The sequence below is a fragment of the Tenrec ecaudatus genome, chromosome 2 (assembly GCF_050624435.1).
Source record: "Tenrec ecaudatus isolate mTenEca1 chromosome 2, mTenEca1.hap1, whole genome shotgun sequence".
NCBI lineage: Eukaryota > Metazoa > Chordata > Mammalia > Afrosoricida > Tenrecidae > Tenrec > Tenrec ecaudatus.
The window spans coordinates 288,653,048-288,671,658 of NC_134531.1; the positions used below are offsets into that span (position 1 = coordinate 288,653,048).

At 45.6% G+C, this 18,611-nt stretch overlaps 1 long non-coding RNA gene across 3 annotated transcripts; it reads left to right on the plus strand.

Annotated features, from left to right (window-relative positions):
* The first annotated feature begins 7,371 nt into the window (after positions 1-7,371).
* On the plus strand, positions 7,372-15,691 carry LOC142439870 (uncharacterized). 3 transcript variants are annotated; one of them, XR_012782882.1, is made up of 4 exons: positions 7,372-7,843; positions 8,841-8,972; positions 9,877-10,067; positions 11,185-15,691. It is a non-coding gene; the product is annotated as an uncharacterized LOC142439870 (long non-coding RNA). The 3 variants fall into 3 exon arrangements; XR_012782883.1 differs by having other exon boundaries at positions 9,877-9,992; XR_012782881.1 differs by lacking the exon at positions 11,185-15,691 and having other exon boundaries at positions 9,877-10,943.
* Positions 15,692-18,611: the final 2,920 nt, after the last annotated feature.

Below are 18,611 nucleotides of genomic sequence, written 5' to 3' on the forward strand. Positions count from 1 at the left end.
CTCTAGGGTACATACGCAGAAGTGGGATTTCTGGGTGATAAGGTTTGTGTATGTTTGACTTTTTTAAGATGCTGACAAACTATTGTCAAAGCGGCTTTTTCATGTTGTAGTCCAGGTTGACTAGAGAAACAAGTCTAGTGACGCTCATATAGGTGTAAAAAAAAAAAGCTTTATATCACGAAGTAAACATATATGCAGAAAACATTCCAGTCCCACTCAAGTCCATCAGTCAGATACTAGTCCACACATCCCTCTTCAGACTCACACAGCCACACGCATGATGCAGAATGTAGGAAGATCACAGTCCAGTGGGTACAAAGCCGTGTCGATCCAACGGCGGTGGAAGCATCACAGGGCTCTGGCAGGTCTCAGACTGGCTTGCCAGCAGGAAGGTGAAGGCAGAGAGAGAAGGTGAGGTTCTCAGGACCCTCCTTATGAGAAGGTCATGCTCCCAAGGAGGCACCATCAGGTTGAATTGGTAGGCTGAATACTACCTCTACCCCTTTTAAAAAATTAAATTCTATTTTATTGGGGACTTTGACAACTCTATCACAATCCATACATCCATCCATTTTTTCAAATACATATTTACATGTTTTCATCATCTTTTTCAAAAGATTTTCTATCTACTTGAGCCCCTGGCATCAGCTCCTCATTTCCCTGCCTCCCTCCCTCTCCCATGTCCCATCGATCATTTATAAATCATTCCTTATTTTTTTATGTCTTACACCAACTGCTGTCTCATTTCACCCACTTTTCTGCTGTTTGTCCCCTTGGATTGGGGCCATATGTCTATCATTGTGATTGGTTCCCCTTTCCTCCCACTCTACCCTTACCCTCTTAGTATTGCTGCTCCCCTTATTGGTCCTGAGGGGTACATCTGTTCTGGATTCCTTTTATTTCAAGCTCTTACCTGTACAAGTGTACATGTTCTGGTCTAGCCAGATTGGTAAGATAGAGTTTGGGCCATGGTATTTGGTGGGGGGAGGAAACATTAAAGAATTAGAGGAAGATCATGCCTTTCATTGGTGCTATACAGCACCATGACTGGCTCTTCTCTTCCTTGTGGCCGTTCTGACAGGTGGGTGTCTAAATGACTACTGATGGACTTTGGGTCTCCACTATGCTCTTCCCCTCATTCCCATTGATATGCTTTTTGTTTGTTTTGGGTCTTTGATGCCTGATACCTGATCCCATTGACACCTCATGATCACACAGGCTGGTGTGCTTCTTCCATGTCGGCTTTGTTGCCTCTTAGCTAGATGGCTGCTTTTTATCTTTAAGCCTTTTAATATCTCAGATGCTAAATCTTTTGATAGCCAGGCACCATCAACTTTTTTCATCATCTTTGCTTATGCACCCATTTTGTCTTCAGTGATGGTATCAGGGAAGGTGAACATCACAGAGTGTAGTGTTAGTAAAAAAAATTGCTCTTGAGTTGAGGGAGTACTTGAGTGGAGGCCTAATGTCCATCTTCTACCATAATACTTTATAAATAAATATATGCACATAGCTCTATTCCCCTGTCATTGTATATAAATGTATTTACATATATGCATGCTTGTATTTAGACCTCTGTAACTGTCTTATGTCTCCCAGTTCTTTCCTCTATTTCCTTTTACTTTCCTCCTGTCTCACTATCATGTTCAGCTTTCATTCGTGCTTTGGTAATTCCTCTCGGCTACATTGCCCTTGTTCGAGACCTTCCCCCCACCCCCCTGCCAAGCATCCTATGCCTGCCTCACCATGAATTTTAGATCACTTATTCTTCCCTTGTCCCTGGGCTTGTTTCCCCCATCTCTCCCTCTCCTGTGACTCCCGGAACTATTGGTCTCATTGTTCTCTCCTCCGGATTGTTCATCCCGCCTCTCTTGTCCAGATAGACATGCATAGACAATAATATGCACAAAAACAAAGCAGAGCAAAGCATGCCCCCCCCCAAAAAAAGAAGACAAAAAATAAACCAACAACAGCTAATACAACAAAACAAAAACAAGTTAAAAAAAAAAGAGAAAAGGCAAAACCAACAGCAAAAACTGAGAAGCACTCAAACAGCCCAGGTCTTTTTTTTTTATTTTAAATTTTAACAATTTATTAGGGGCTCATACAATTCTTATCACAGTTCATACATATACATACATCAATTGTATAAAGCACATCTGTACAGTCTTTGCCCTAATCATTTTTTTCTCTTTTCTTTTTTTACATTTTATTAGGGGCTCATACAACTCTTATCACAATCCATACATATACATACATCAATTGTATAAAGCACATCCATACATTCCCTGCCCCAATCATTCTCAAGGCATTTGCTCTCCACTTAAGCCCCTTGCATCAGGTCCTCTTTTTTTTTTCCCCTCCCTCCCCTTTTCCCCCTCCCTCATGTGCCCTTGGTAATTTATACATCGTTATTTTGTCATATCTTGCCCTATCCGGAGTCTCCCTTCCCCCCTTCTCTGCTGTCCCTCTCCCAGGGAAGAGGTCACATGTGGATCCTTGTAATCAGTTCCCCCTTTCCAACCCACTCACCCTCCATTCTCCCAGCATCGTCCCTCACACCCTTGGTCTTGAAGGTATCATCCACCCTGGATTCCCTGTGCCTCCAGCCTTCATATGTACCAGTGTACAGCCTCTGTCCTATCCAGGCCTGCAGGGTAGAATTCAGATCATGGTAGTTGGGGGAAGGAAGCATCCAGGATCTGGGGGAAAGCTGTGTTCTTCATCGGTACTACCTCGCACCCTAATTAACCCATCTCCTCTCCTAAACCCCTCTATGAGGGGATCTCCATTCAGCCCAGGTCTTTCCGTTCACTTTAATGAGTGTTTTCTGTCGAGTCTTCTGGGGTGCCACGCCCTGGCCCCCCGAGTCCACCTTTGGAATTCCTCGGGGGCTTCACTGCTTTGCTCTCCTTGCTGCTCTGCTGTATACCCTTAATGGTCACCCCAGTGTGGTGGGGTCAGATCGGACACATCTCCCACACTGTGTCCCCAGTGCTGTCCCCCTCAATGCTATGTGTCAGCAAGGGACATGTTGTCCTGTCTCATGATGGGGCTGGCCCTGTAATCCTCTCTGTGCATGGGTTGCTCTGAGTCGGAATATTGTCCTCAGGGCTTGGTGGGCCGGGGTGTGTTCCTCTCTCTCCTTCCCTCTTCGTTTGCTCCTGATCAGATGTGCCTCTCTTCCTGAGTGGCAGCTTCAGTGCTGTCCCCTGAAGTGCATTCCTGTGGGGTGCTCCTTGTCCGTCTCTGTACTTGCTGTGGTTCGTTGGGATTTTAACCATTGTGATAAATGTATGCTGACACCTTACTATTGTTTTAACCTGCATTTCCTAACGACTGATATTGTTGGACAAATGATCATGTGCATCTGTCTTTTCCATCCTCTTTGGTGATCTGTCTGTTCAACTACTTAACCCATATTTTCCCATCGGGTTGTTTTGATTGCGTTTTAAGATGTTATCAGGAGAGAGCAGTGTTGGAAAAGGACATCATGCTTAGAACGGGCCGTGTTTGGATGGTATTGCACATGGGGCTGCTGTGAGTTAGAATCGACCAGATGGCAAGTGAAAATGATATTTCTGAAGATGGTTTTTGGTGAAATAGCTTTTGAATCATTGATGAATGTAAATATTTAGGAACGGTTCGGTATGAGGCGATTCAGTCCCTGGTGGTTTACAAATATCATCCGAGTACTTCTCGATCCACCAGATTTTTACTTTAGCCAGAATAATGGACATTTTATGTGATTATATACTTTCTAAGGAGGTACAGAAGGGAAGCTAGTCAACTGCCCCGTTCATACTTAAGAAAGGGTGACTTGGCTTAGTATCTTCATCGCGGTTCAGGATTTTGTCTTAAGCTTCAAAGGCTCAGAAGTGTCACCTGGTCTACATGTCCCTAGCTGATGCGGTCAAGGACACTGATTCATGATAACAAAGCTCTTCATTTAATGTACAAGACAGGGTAGCAGCTTCGGCATTTAAGGGAGCCTCCGGCTCCTTCTTCTTCCCTACTCCCGCTCAGTCAAAGGTGTTCATAAACTTCCTTGGTGCCCTTGGACATGGGACGAGAGAGAATGAACCATATCGGTGCATGCGATGACATTTTTGCTGGGCCATAGTGAAAACAAACAAACAAACAATAATAGCCTTAACGTTTCTTAGCTTAAATCAGTTGAACTGAAATAGTTATCTTTTATTCTGGCGGTTATATCTTTCTTTTCTATTTTTTAAACAACTTGGTTGACTTCTACATGAATTCATTTCCTCACATCTTGCTGGCCTTGCAACCACTTTGAAAGTGGAAACCCATCCTCCTGCATGTCCCAGCCCTGGGGAGTATGCCGCTCGCCCTGTAGATCCACGGACTTGGCATTCAAAACCATCTGATCCGCAGATGCCAATGTGACCCGCAGCATCCATTTTCATTTTAGTGCACTTTCCCATGTTGAGTCTTTCCAAGTTGGCTTGCACCATCTGGCAGGCTGTGCTTTTTCCTGCCTTTGGATATTTGCGTGTACCATTTCCAGGACATCGCTGTCTTTTTTCCTAATGAATTCCAGACTTCAAGGGCCATTCCAAGTATTTTATTTTCCTTGATGTCTTCTGAGCCAAAATGATCATTTATTACTTCTCTGGATTCCTACAGCACCTACCAAAGGCAGTACCCAAACTAGCCACCCGGTGTTAGTTTTCACTGAGTGAGACCAGAGGGTGCTTGTTCAACCCACCAGTAGATAATCCCACGGAGGGTGAAGAAGGTGGGGGGCCCACCTTTCAAAAGTCGCATCGGGTCATGAAGCCCAGTGCTGCTCACGATATTGTTCGTGGCTGACAAGTCAGTTCCAAGTCATGGTGAGTCCACGTGTAGGATTCTGTGTGCACCATAGGGTATCCATGGCTGATTCTGCTGGGAAGTAAATTGGCAGGCCTTTTTTCCTAAGACATCAGTGGACTCCAAATTCTGGCCTTTTGGATCTCCACCAAGTGTGTGAAGTGTTACTCCATCCAGGGATGCTGCTTCTGACGGTTACGCTATTGAATGGATAACTTTCTAAGAACCTAGGAGAAGTGATATGTTTATGTTTTTTGCAATCGCATTCATCTTTTCGCCCTTGGTTCATCACTTGGGTAGGTAACTTCTCATCCCCGTACAAGCAGACAGACTGAAGATGTCCCTGCGCCATTTCCTCGGCTGTGGGAGTGTGTGAGAGCGGCCTGTACCTCAGCCGGCCCGAGCAGAAGGAAAAACAAGCAGGCGCTTCCAGTCAGCGCTTCCTTCGCAGCCCCTCCCATTATTACTGGCTCAATCTCCTCTTTCAAAACAAACAGAGGACTGGAGGCAGCTACTCAAGTGGCCAGCTATTAGCAAGGTCTGTTACCCAAACACAGACCAGGTCTTTAAAAATATAAAGCAGTAAACCCCGAATGTCAACTTCTGACTTTTAGCATCTCTGAAATAGGAGTCTTTTTCCCTTACCTCTCCCATTTGGGCTCCTAGGGACTGTGTTGTGAATGGGCTCGTCTGCTATCCAAGTGGTTGGAGGTTTGAGTCCACCCAGAGGTGCCTCAAAAGAAAGGCCTAGAGATACCTATTTTAAGAAGCAGCCATTGGAAACCCTGTGGAGCGCAGTTTGACTTTGGGTTCTCCTGGGCAGTGTCAACTGGATCGCAACTGGTTTGGGGTTCTTAATACACAGAGGTAAATTATACACCAAGTCTATGTTGGGTTTTCACCGATCTCAAAGAGACTTCTGTTCTTGGCTTTGTCGTCTCGTGTACAGGGAAGACTTTCCCAAAAGGCAGTGCAGCTACCATTTTCCATCTAGTACATGGCTAGTCGAGTGAGTTCCTGCAGGTGACAGAAGAATTCTGAAGTTGGGAGAGATCCAGACTGAAGAGGACTATTGTAGACCAGTGAAGGCATGGATTGGAAAATGATCCTGGTCACCTCAGGGAGATGACTGTCCCGGAGTGACCCGGCGGCAGTCTAGGCTGTCAATGCCCTGGCCTATCCAGGTACAGCCAAGACCAGGGACCATGTGACTTTTCTTCACGCACCCAGACCCTAGATCCTGGCTATCCAGAAGACAGCTGTGCCTAATGAGAGGCCTTTCCTGTATTATCCCGGCTGCCCTCACTCCTGAATCCCCTTTTCTCCACCTGTAATCATAGAAACAGGATGTAACATGGAGAATCACAAGTCCTCATAAGGATATATAGAGAATGTGAACTCTTCGATAGTGTTGTTAGATGTGTGAATCAGCAAATCACTGAAACTATTCGACAGTGTCTGCTAAGGCAGGGTAGTATATACTTCTGTGACCCAGCAATTTCATTCCGCATAAACTCCAAACAAGCGCTAGTAGACATGCTCATCAAAAATCTATGTGAAATAGTGACAAAGAAGAAACAACCCAAATAGCTAGTCAGCAGCAAAATTAATAAGTATATTGCAGCAGTCATTCAAATGCCACGCGGCAATTTTATTTATTTATGTCTTTGTTTATTTCGATGGGAAAGCTGCTGCTACAGTTGGCCGAGCTTTGTAGATGAGCGGTTGAATGGTAGACTTCTCTACCTTTTCTTTTGGAGGCCAGGACTCAATTCCTGCTCACTGCATCTTCTCACTCAGTCTCCATCTGTGCGTGGTTGCTCAAGTGTTGCTGAAAGTCTTCCCTGGAGCTCTCAGACTAAGATGAACAAGGAAGAAACCTGGTCCTCTCCTTCCAAAAATTAGCCAGTGAAAACCCTGCAGTTCACAACAGTCCAATCTGTAGCCAAAGTTGAGCCTGCCTCAGGTCCCAGGCAGCGTTTCATTCCATTGTGTATGGGATCACCAAGAACAAGACGCTGACTCTGTGTATGTGTGTGCTTGCACGCGTGCACACACATCTACATATACAAAGACTGGGAAAATACATAAGAAGTTAAGTAATGATTTCAGAATGATTGGGTTTTACCATGTATACGCTATCAGCCGAGGCACCTAATTTTACCATAAAAATGTGCTGAAAAAACTTGGCTTATATTCAAGTATATACAGTAATTTCTTTTTTGGAATATATTTCTATTTTATCATTTAAGTTTTTAACTTATGTATGTAAGTCAAAAAATACTGCTCCTGGGCTTCAGTTCATACATGCACGGGGGTCTTCCAAATGAAATACATCTAAACAAGCCTGCATTCGGTGGATGGCTGTAGACAAGTTCCCACAGTAATACACTTGTCTTATTCCTGTTGGGGAGACTCTAGTGGTGTAGGGGGAGGCACAATCAAAATAGTGGCCTCTGGGAGATCTGCTGGGCAGGATAGATTCCAGGAGGAGAGGTCATCACAGGAGGTATGGTGACTGCCTCCAGGGTTTCCTGTTTAATCTGTACAGAAGCAGATGGTCAGACCTTTTTAGGTTAGTGAGTTTAAACCACCAACATTTTGGTCCGCAGCTAAAATGCTTAGTCATTGTGCTCCTCATGAAGGCATTTCAGCCTAAACCAGCCCACTGCCCTGGTGTTGTTCCTGACTCATAGTGAGGATTTATGTATGTAGAATTTTTGAGGCCCGGTATCATTACAAGAGCGGACATGCTCATCTTTCTCCTGAGGATGGTTTTGAACCAGCAGTCTTTGAGTTAGCAGTGCAGTGCTTAGCCGACAGTACCTCCAAGGCTCCTTCTGCAGGCAGGCAGAGAGACAGAAGGAGGAAGACAAGAGCTCATCTTCATGGGGCTCCGAGTCAGAGGGTGAGCCACGTGTGTGGAAGTCCCATTGCCGTTCAAGGTGGCATTCACGTCAATGGAGATACGAGTAGGAAGACTCCACTATGGCTTCTCACAGAGCAGGTAACCTTTGAACTGTTGCTGGGCAGATGTAGTCGGGGTGATGGTGTTTGTTTTGGTGATAAACTATTAATCACTGTAAACTGTCAGAAATGAATCTGGGAGATGAGACTTTGTAGATTCATGTGATTTTGGCGTAAAGTCTCTTTTAGTATCATCCTCAATAATAATGGTCTGTTGAATTCTTCCCACATCCCCTCACCTTTGCATAACAGAGGAGGGGACGTCCTAAACCTCTGGAGTCACCAACTCACACTGACCAATGGGACAGAGTAGAAGTGTCCCTGTGGGTTTTCTTGGCTGTAAAATTCTACAGGAGCAGAAAGCCCGCCTCATCTTTCTCCTACAGAGTGGGTGGTGAGTTTGAACTGTGGACCTTGTGTTTAGCAGCCTGATGTGTAACCTTCTATGCTACTAGAGGTAGTTAAATACCCCTTAATCTGCGAGCCCTGCGGATACTCCTTGTGACACGGATCCTCACGGCGCGGCAGAGGGGTGGGAAAGAACAAGACATGCATACACGCACAGGCCACCGGCTTGTAGGAGTTTACATTTTCAAAATAAATTCAACTGTGAACCCATTCATTGCCTCTTACATTATTCTCTTACAGTAGCAATGTTGAGTCAATAAATATTCTGGTCATCTGAGTGCATAAAACTGACTGCCATCGAGTGAATTTTGACCCCTGGTTGCCCTACGGGTGTCAGAGTAGAACTGGGTTCCAGAGGGTTTTAATGGCCGAGGTAGTCGGTCCTTGCTTCTAAGACAACTGTGTGTACACGCACACAAGCAACCTCTTGGTCAGCAGTGAATTCATAAACCATTTGCACCCGCTAAGGATGTCATTCGATTACATGGTACCTACGTTCCAGGGTTGAATTAAAAGAGAACACGGAAATGAAAACCTCTTGTGAACCATGCGGGCTATATAGAAATAATCAATAGCAATTAGGATCATTCTCCAAACTCACGTGACAAAATTCTGTTATATCCTTTTAGAAATGCCCGTGGAATGGATTCTTGGTCACTTTACCAAAAATGTGCATTGTAAAATGATGTGTACAGTACGGACTCAATGCTGTCAAGAAACAGAGCAGAAAGACTTGCAATCGTTATCCAAAGCAGTTGATGGTAGGTGATAGGCTCATGGTTCATTTGTCCCTTTTCAATTTTTTCCAAATCTTCCATTTTGAGCATGTATTATTAATCTGGTGACCTGGAAAACCACCAGGACTTGAACAACCATTAAAGGAGACGGTTCTGTTCAGTGGGGAAAGACCGTTTTCAGCCTGATGGGTCTTTCTGAGGCTTGGCCGGGGCAATGCCCTTTGCCACTGCTCTGGCAGTCCCTTCACCTTCCTTGAGTCTTAGTTTCCTCTCAGTACAATGGGGATGAGAAAGCCCTGCACAGGCTGCGTGAAGAAAACACATGCAAAGCGCTCCACCCAGAGCCTGGCAGATCACAGTTATTGACTCGTGGGCCATCTGAAACGGTGAAGCATCTTCCTGAGTCTGTGTTGACCCGTTTTGTTTGTTTGTTTGTTTGTTTGTTTTGCAAACGGACTGCCTCTCTTACTGGGCCCTCCTTTACAGCCTGCTCATGCGTGACTTCTTGCTTTCCTTCAACCGCTGGGGGGAAACGTTGAAATTGCCCAGGTTCTCTGAGAACTGCCAGACCCACATTTCAGAAGATGAACGCCATTCTGAGGGCTGCTCTGAGTGCCCATAATGGAAGGATGTGGTACAACACGGGCGCATGTGCTTCGGATTGGGGAAGACCAGAGTTTATTTTCCCCTAATTACTGACCGTGAGAACTTGGGCAAGCGACCGACTTCAGTTTCTGGAGTCTCGATCCTTCTCACTTTCGGTCATTCTACATGACATCCGTGGAGTTCTCATGACCTGCCAGGCGCTGAGCTCAGTGCCTTGTGGTGTCTCATCGGATTGACACAGCAGCCCTGTGAGGTGTAATGAGCAGTCCCATTTTACAGATGAGGGAGCAACTTGTGATTGAAAGAGTTTCGATTTTTCCAGGCACTCTGACCCCAAAGCCGGCGCCACCAGCTCCTATCCTGAGCGTGTCTCCCTGCATACAACAACCACATGAATGCAAACCCCTGGGCTATGGCACCGACAAAGAGAAACAATGGGTATGAAATGCCTGCTGCGGAGAAGCCACTCAGTAAATGCCTTAAGATTAAATCGGCGCTACGTTGTTTTAGGAGGTAGACATCTACTTTCAGTTTTGGAAGGCTCTCGATGAAGTTGTGCCTTTTACTTGGGCGAAACATCAAGGAATGGAGGACTGAGACTTCCTTGCTCAGTGGGCAGAGTCACGTGGGCTCACTTAATGTAACGAAAGCATGGGAACTTACTGAGACTGCTTTTTTTTTAGGGGTGTTGGGGATTTTGAAAGTTTTCTGCGTTTGATGTAGTCTTGTCACTTTTCTGTCGCTATTAGTGGGAAGTATTGGAGTCTTCCTTTTCTGACCGATTTCTGCCTCATACAGGTCCCAGCTCTTGCCAGTTTTACTGTAAATATTTGTTGACCTGGTAAGAGGTTGGGCCATCAATTCATGAGCAATCAATCTGTATTAGACCGTTTCACTTGATTTTAGAATTTACTTGAGCTAAAATCAAGACACCTCCTCTAGTTAGCTTTATTCAACCCGTCTAGTGTAATTAATAGGGAGCCCTGCTGGTGTAGTGGTTATGCATTAGGTTGCGATCCACATGGTCGCCAGTTTGAAAGCCCCGGATGTTCTGCGAAAGACTGGACTTTCTATTCTCGTAAACAGTTCCAGTCTCCGAGACCCTCAGGGGGTCGTTGTGAGTCAGCATTGACGCGAGGCCACTGAGTTTGGTTTGATTCATTAGGAGCCTTCATGGCATAGTGGTTTATGCTAACCGCACGCAAGGTCAGTGGTGTGAGCCCACGGGAAAGATGAGGTTATATAGTCCTGTAAAGAGTTACAGTTTTAGGGAACCGATGACAAGGATCCACATGTGACCTCCTCCCTGGGGGACGGACAGCAGAGAAGGGCGTGAAGGGAGATGCCGGACAGGGCAAGATATGACAAAACAACAATTTATAAATTATCAAGGGCTCATGAGGGATGGGGAGCGGGGAGGGGGGGGGAAAGGACCTGATGCAAAGGGCTTAAGTGGAGAGCAAATGCTTTGAAAATGATGAGGGCAAAGAATGTACAGATGTACTTTATACAATTGATGTATGTATATGTATGGATTGTGATAAGAGTTGTATGAGTCCCTAATAAAATGTTTAAAAAAAAGAGTTACAGTCTCAGAAACTTAAAGGGGTGATTCTACTTTGTCCTACAGGGTCCCTGTGATTCAGAATCAATTGGATGGATTCAGAATCAACTGGATGGATTCAGAATCAACTGGATGGATTCAGAATCAACTGGATGGATTCAGAATCAACTGCTTTTTCATTTAATTAGTTGCTTTGCCTCCTTGGCTAGTCTTTGGTTTCTAGCATTACCTGGGGTTTCAGTCTAGTGGGATGCATAGTTAAATGGTTTGTTGTTGTTGAAACAAAATCTTTATGCTTTGAAATGGAGCCTTGAAGCACATTCATATTCAAGTAAGACTTTGGCTCTTCCGCCTCTTTAAAAGCAATCAGTCAAACTTGAGCTCCAGCTGCAGATTGGTTGTTTTGTTTGTTTGTTTTTCAGGGAGTGAGGGGTGAAGTGTGCACGCAGGGGTGGGTGGAGGTGACTCATCGCCCAGTGATGGCCACTGGCCTCAGACAGGGAGAGCAGCAGGCTGGACACAGGAGAGAAGGGTGGGGGGAGGAGGGACCGAGAGGGAGACATGGATGGGTGCTTCCGGAACAGAAACACAGCTTCTTGGTGGAGGAAGGTCTCCGAAGTTGCTTTCCTCTCCAGCTACTCCAAGCACTCCTTCTCCTCTTTGCCAGCCACGATCTCCTGCCTTCTACCAGGAACAGTGGGCCTGCAGGAGAATGTTTCTGCCTCCGCCGTCCTTCAAGTTCTCCCAGTGCAAGCAGCGTGTCTGATTCAGCTCTTATTTATCCCACGTCTACACACCAGACCTGGCACTCATGACTGCTAGGAGATGCTTGCTGGGCAAGGGATGCTTGAGGAACTGGGACTGTCCTGAAAGCTTCTACCTGCCTGTCCCCTCCGAGGACCTTTTAAATTTACCCTCACATTCATTCTGTTGCTCCTTTGATGCTACTTTTGTTCAGCAGGTGGTGGTGTGGGGGCTGAGCCCACCATCATCCTAGCCCCGTATGGATAAAGGAGGAAGAATATTTAGAGCTGCCTTAGCTGAAGAGGCAAAGGCTAATGCCTACATCAGATGGCGTAATAGATGCTGCCCCAATCCAGCATCTCTCTGCCACCCAGGGGCTGTGATCTCTGGAGAGTTTGTTCCTCCTGACAGCTCAGAAGATTAGGAGCCCCTGCAAAGCCTGGAGGTCACAGCAAGATAAGCTCTAAGATTACAGTTTACGCTCCAACCCATAAAATCCATATATCACAGATGTCATGAGCCAACAGTAGAAGTAAAACCCAAATAAACCCACTGCCACTGAGTTGATTCTGCCTCTCGGAGACAGTGGATCCGGTTTCTGAGGCTGTAAATCTTTAAGAAGCAGCCAGCCTCCTCTTTCTCCCTTGGAGCAGCCAGGGAACTGAAGGCTTTGTGGTTGGCACCCCAAGGCTTAGTTGACAGCGCCACCAGGGTTCTTTATTTGTAGTGGCAGACCAGGAATTAACTCTAAATGTGTGACTTAAGGGCTGGGGAATGTCCTCGAAAAAGAACTGGGGGGAAACTCACGAAGCAACAGGAGAGTGGTGAGAATCCAAGCGAGGATAGGCATTCGGTCCCCACAGAGATCAGGTGACTGGGGTGGGATGTGCAATGGTCAAGGTCAGCTCTGCAGTAAGGAAAAGGGAGGCAGGCATTGGTGAGAACCTCCCCTCCCCCCCCCAGGCCAGACCATCCTTAAGCTCAGTTTACTCCCTATCTTCAGAAGGAATGTGCTGTTCAGGCTAAAGGGAATGACCAGCAGCATTAGTATCTCTTGTGTTTCTAAGGACAGATGAGCAAACTGGAAGTGTGTGTGTGTGTGCACGCAATGTTTGCAGACTGAGTCTCTGAGGTCCTCCAGGCCACCCTTGAACCATGTGGACATCCCTGCGCATCACAGGGTGAGCTTGCAGTTTGTGGGAGCAACCGAAGACATTCTCCAAAGACAACAGCTGTGTCTCTGTTTTGGTACCGATCTCAGACTTCCCCCCTTCCTAAGGCACAGAGCACCAGCGCCACTTCTCCACAGCAGCCATGTGATGATGTGGAGAAAGACATGTGTTAGCACTTTCAAGGTGCATGACATGGGCCCTCAGAGCCTATTTGGAGCCTCGGGGCTGCCCTGGGAGCGCCCCATCCCAGCCAAAGGCTTATATTCTGTTGGACTTTTATAGAAAATACAGTATAATGTCCTTTGTTGGTAGTCTGACAATCTCATTAGATGACAGTGGGAAAATTTTATCAGGAAACAATAAGACCCATCCCACATCCTTCTCCATAATGAGCTTGGACACAGGAATCCAATTGCAGGATCTTGCTTTGCTTTACCCTCTGCAACATCTTGCTCAGCCTGGCCAGGAGCCCAGCCAGGCTCCTTCTGTGAAAATAGGAAAGGGGCCTGAAGGGGCCAAGTCAGCTCACAAGCAGACCCTCCATGAAGTGATTGAGAGGAGTGCTATGCTTGTCCAATGACCAAGGGGTCCCTGGTCACACCAGCACTGGACAGTCAGTTCCTTGCCCTAGAATGAACTGATGAGGGTAGAGGAAATGGGTCTGATCTCAGGGGGGACTGCTCAGGGTAAACACCAAAGTCAAGGAAACCCCCAGGCAAGAGCAGGTAGACAAAATGAAAAAAGACACCTAATTAGTGGGCTCTAAAAGGAAGAGATGTGTCGAAAGGGCCAGAGCTGAACTCCAAAAGAAAGAAATATCCCCTATTCCATGGTCTCAGGAAAAAATATTGTAAAAGAAAACGCCATGCCTGTTCTTGACCGGGGATGACAGCTCATCATTCATTTTTAGCTCTACATCTCTAAGCTCATTCCTGGAGAAGAAATAACCAAATATAATGCACTCTATTCTTTGCCCATGTGACTCCTTGCTTTCATGGTAGACAGTTCAGAATATCTACTCCAGGGTAGCCAAGGGTTCAGATGGAATTATTTATCCTAAAGCTATGTTAAAAATGCCTTGCTGCAGACCTCAAAATAGCCAACAAAAACCTCTAGCTCATCTTCAAAGACAAACCCCATCAGTTAAAATGCAACCAGTACACAGTCCTGAACATGAACTCACTCAGCCTTGCCTTCCGAAAGATGCAGCTTCTGATAGCATGGGGCAGCTGAAGGTTTGCGTGAAGAAGACACTGGAGGACAAAAACCAAAAACATGTATGCTTTTTAATGTTATGAATCATTCTCATAATACCGTATATACTCATGTATAAGCCGAGTTTCTTCAGCACATTTTATGCAGTTTTGTTATAAAATTAAGTGCCTCGGCTGATATTCGGGTCGGCTGATACTAGAGTGTATACGGTAGTATAATCTAGAGACGTTCAACATCTGACAGACACAGCCGGATGGTCACAGAGAGTAGCAGCATTATGCCCTTCTTTTCAGCAAAGTTCCTGGTTGTTGGCCTCCTAATTGCTCATCCTTGAACTTTCCTCTGAGAGGGCGATGGCAGCCATCGTCAGTGTAGGGACCGTGATCGCACCTGTTGATGAATTTCGCGCAGTGATGACAGCGGCCATACTGTATAGACACTATAAGCAGCAGCTGCCGAAACACATCTTCTGTTTTCCCACCTACAAAATGAGGCGATGCATAATCTCAGCCTACCTTACTAGAAGGATGTTCACCTATTAAAAACCAAACCTGTGCCTACCCGGATGCACAGAACAAGGTATGCATAGAACAGACGAACTGCTATGATATGAGACGGAACTTAAGTAACATTAGCACTCTACAAGGTAATGCAAAAGTCCTGTAAGGACTTTACTTTGAATTGCATCCATGTGCTCCTAGGTTAGTAAGTATAAAAATTACCATAATTAGAAAAACAATTAAACAAAGTTTTCCTAGAGCAGGGCATAAAAGGTTATGTTGAATCACATGGTTCTATCTTACTCAATCACATTGGTTGTAGCCGAATTCTCAGGTGGTTTGTCTTTGCCTCCTTCCTGGAAATGGGAAGTCTCTCCCACCTGCTGTGTGTGTGTGTGTGTGTGTGTGTGTGTGTGTACTTGCTTACTGGGGTCTTAAGAAGAACACAGAAGCTGTGCCTGGATTGCCAAGCAAGGCTTTGATTTCTATTGTTCCTGCTGCTGGAGCCTCATGGGCTGATTAAGTCTGAGACTTCTCCCAGGTTTTGTTGGTCCGTGAATGGACCCTCTCCAGTGCTCACTGGAGTGAAGTCACATTGATACTTTCTCTGCCTGCCTCCTTCTCTCGGCTGGACCAGTTGAGCTGATGGATTAATCCTGCTGTGAACGTGGAAGGCTCAAAGGATGATATCCAGGCTACGGTTAGAATTAGGGGTAGAAAGGGGACTACAGAGCTTCCTCCAACAGTCTCAACTCTTTATTTTGCACATAGCCTACCCGGAGCCTGGTACACAGCAGTTAGCGCCCTAGCCTGGGTCTTGTAGCCTGTTAGAATGAGCCTTGATGTCCAGAACATCTTACTCCTTCTGCCACCAACACACCTCAGAGGAAGCCTCAAAGGCTTTGCTGCCCCTGCTGTAAATCAAGACCCACCTAGCACATCTCACAGTGAAATGAACGACTTGGTGTCCGAAATCATGAGTCTTTGCTGGAGGAGGTGGAGGGGGGCGGGATATTTTATAATAAACTCTGCCCGTTTGAGAATTCTTTCTTTGCCTGTCTTTTTTTTTCTTTCTTGGCAGATCCCTTGCCCTTTCCACATGCCCCCAAACTCTTCAATCAGCAGACTCTCCTACCTCCAGCCCAGGAAGAGGCTCTGGTTCCTGATGATTTTCCTTGTTAGAGATCACACTTTATAGCAGTTGTCATGAACATTCCTGACAGCTTCTTATATGTATTTCTGCTGACTATCTGCTCTCACGAGGCTGGCATCTTCTTTAGGGCACAGCATGGTGTTTGTGCTCCGTGGTTTATCTATCCCTCTCTGACACCCTGTATATGAACAACGGGACAGTCACTGAACCAGAACAGAGGAATACTGTGTGGTCTTACATTAGGAAAGGTCTGTTTCAGGGTTATATTCTTTCAGCATCTTCATTCAATTTGTACGCTGAGCAACTAATCTGAGAAACTGGACTCTATAAAGGAGGTCGGAGGAGCATTTCTTATCGACTTGTGATGTGCGGAGGACACCACCTTGTTGCTGAAAAGGAGGAGAACTTGAGGCGCTTGCTGAGGAAGATCAAAGACTGCAGCCTTCCATATGGATCACAACTCTATGTAAAGAACATCAAAATCCTTACAACTAGACCATAGATAACATCGTGATAAATGGGGAAATAAAAGATGGGAGTTGTCAGTGATATGGAACACAAATCAGCCATTGAAGTCATTTCAGCAAGCAGTGTCACTCTAAACACATGGAAGCTTGATGAGTCCCAATGGACTTGATGACACCTGTGTTCTGTCTGTCTACTGGTGAACTTGAGGTGTCTCCATCTCTTGGCACAGAACCCTGCTGGCACAGACCATTAAGTGAGGTCCGATAAGCACAAGGGCGGTTGTCCAAACCCACTCAGCAGCCTTGAAGGAAAAGGCCCCAGTGAGTTAGTGGATTTAATCCTTAAGGATGAATGCCAAAGGGGATGTGGAGAGATCGGAGCTCTCCTACATTGCTGGCAGGGTTGTAGGCTTGTACAACTGTTGTAGAAACCAGTATGGCGTTTCCTTAACCAAAGGCAAATGCAAATACCATATGGTCCTGCAACCTTCTACTTGTTATACACCCTAAAAAAATAAAGAACAAGGTTAGAACCGACAGTCATATACATGCCTATGTGTATTGTAACAAATGTTACAGTAGCAATACTTTGACTATAGAGAAATGGATAGATGCTGAAATATGTCCTTGCCTCAGTTTCTCTAGCATTCTCAGTGCTTCTTGGAGCTCAACACGTGGTCAGATGCATCTTTCCCTCATGTGAGCTGGCTTATACCTGTGCCTAATCTTCTCTGTTTTATGAGCGGTTAATCTCAAAAGTGAATGGTGGAAAACACACCCTACGTCAGTGGCTCTCAACTTTCCTACTGCCGCAACTCTTTAACACAGTTCTTCATGTTGTGGTGAACCCTCAACCATAAAATTATTTCCACTGCTACTTCATCACTGTCATTTTGTTACAGTTATGACTCAGGTGACCCCTGTGAAAGGGTTGTTTGACTCCCAAAGGGGTGGTGACCCACAGGTTGAGAACCATTGCCCTACATCGATAACTACCACATTAACATAATACAGAAAACCCTATTCCCCAATGGGATTATAGCCACAAGTATCTGGGTTAAGCTTAATTACACATATTCTGGGGCACATAAGTCAATCCACGCTATTTTTAAGCTCCCTAGTGGAAATTCCAGGTAAGTGTTGGACTGGTAATGACAAGGCTGGTGGTTCAAACCCACCAGCTGCTCAATGGGAGAAAAATGAAGCTATTTGCTCTCATCAAGATTCATAGCTTTGGGAACCTTCTACGTCTTTAAGAGTCGAAATAAACGTGATAGCAGTGGGTTTTTTGGGATTTTTGAACTTTGGGTCAGTTTGTGTCCTACTCCTAGCAGTGCATGTGTAACAGAACAAAATGTTGCCCGGCCCTACACTGTCACCACAGTTACTGTTACACTGAAACCCACAGTTGTAGCCACTGTATTAATGCATCGCGTAGAAGGGCTCCCTCTACTTGGCCGACCCTCGATTTGACCAACCATGATTCCTTTCTCCAGCTATTGGCCTTCTGAAAACACGTTTAAAGTCTGTGAGACAAAGTCTTGCCATCCTTGCCCCAAAGTAGCTTCTGAGTATTCTTCCTCCAAGAGAGATTTGTTCCTTCTTCTGGTAGTTCACTCATATGAGGGGGTACCCCCCCAAAAAAAACCAGAATTGCACTGGGTGGAGCAGAGCTTTCACAGTATGCATTTATTCCCACTAGGCGAGCATCGAGCAACTCACTCTGAGTTAGTGCACCCAGTGGCATCGCCTGGGAAGGTGGTCTCTGGTTACAGTGAATTTTTTTTTAGAAAGTTTCTCCTGAACTTTGTGTTTTGTGATGGCTGATTTAAGAGAATAGCATGGGGCTGTGGCATTTTGATTTCTGCTCAGGAAAAATGCTGCAGAATCTGTTGTGATGTTGAAAGCAGCTTATAAGGACTGCGCTACGGGGAAAAAGAAACTCAAGTGTGTGAGCGGTTTTCTCATTTCAAAAGAGGTGAAATGTTGATTGATGACAAACTTCACTCTGGACTTCATCAACTTCCCGAACAGATGAAAATGTCAACCCGTGGTGCATTTGGAGTTCGTTCCGCCAGGTCAGACTGTTAATCAAGCTTTCTAGTTAGAGGTTCTGAAATGATTGCGTAACAGTGTGTGACAAAAAAAGGCCTGATTTTTGGCAGAAAGGGGACTGGTTTTGCCACCACAACTATGTACCTACTCAGTGGGTGCACCAGTTTTGGGCAAAAAACAGCTTGCC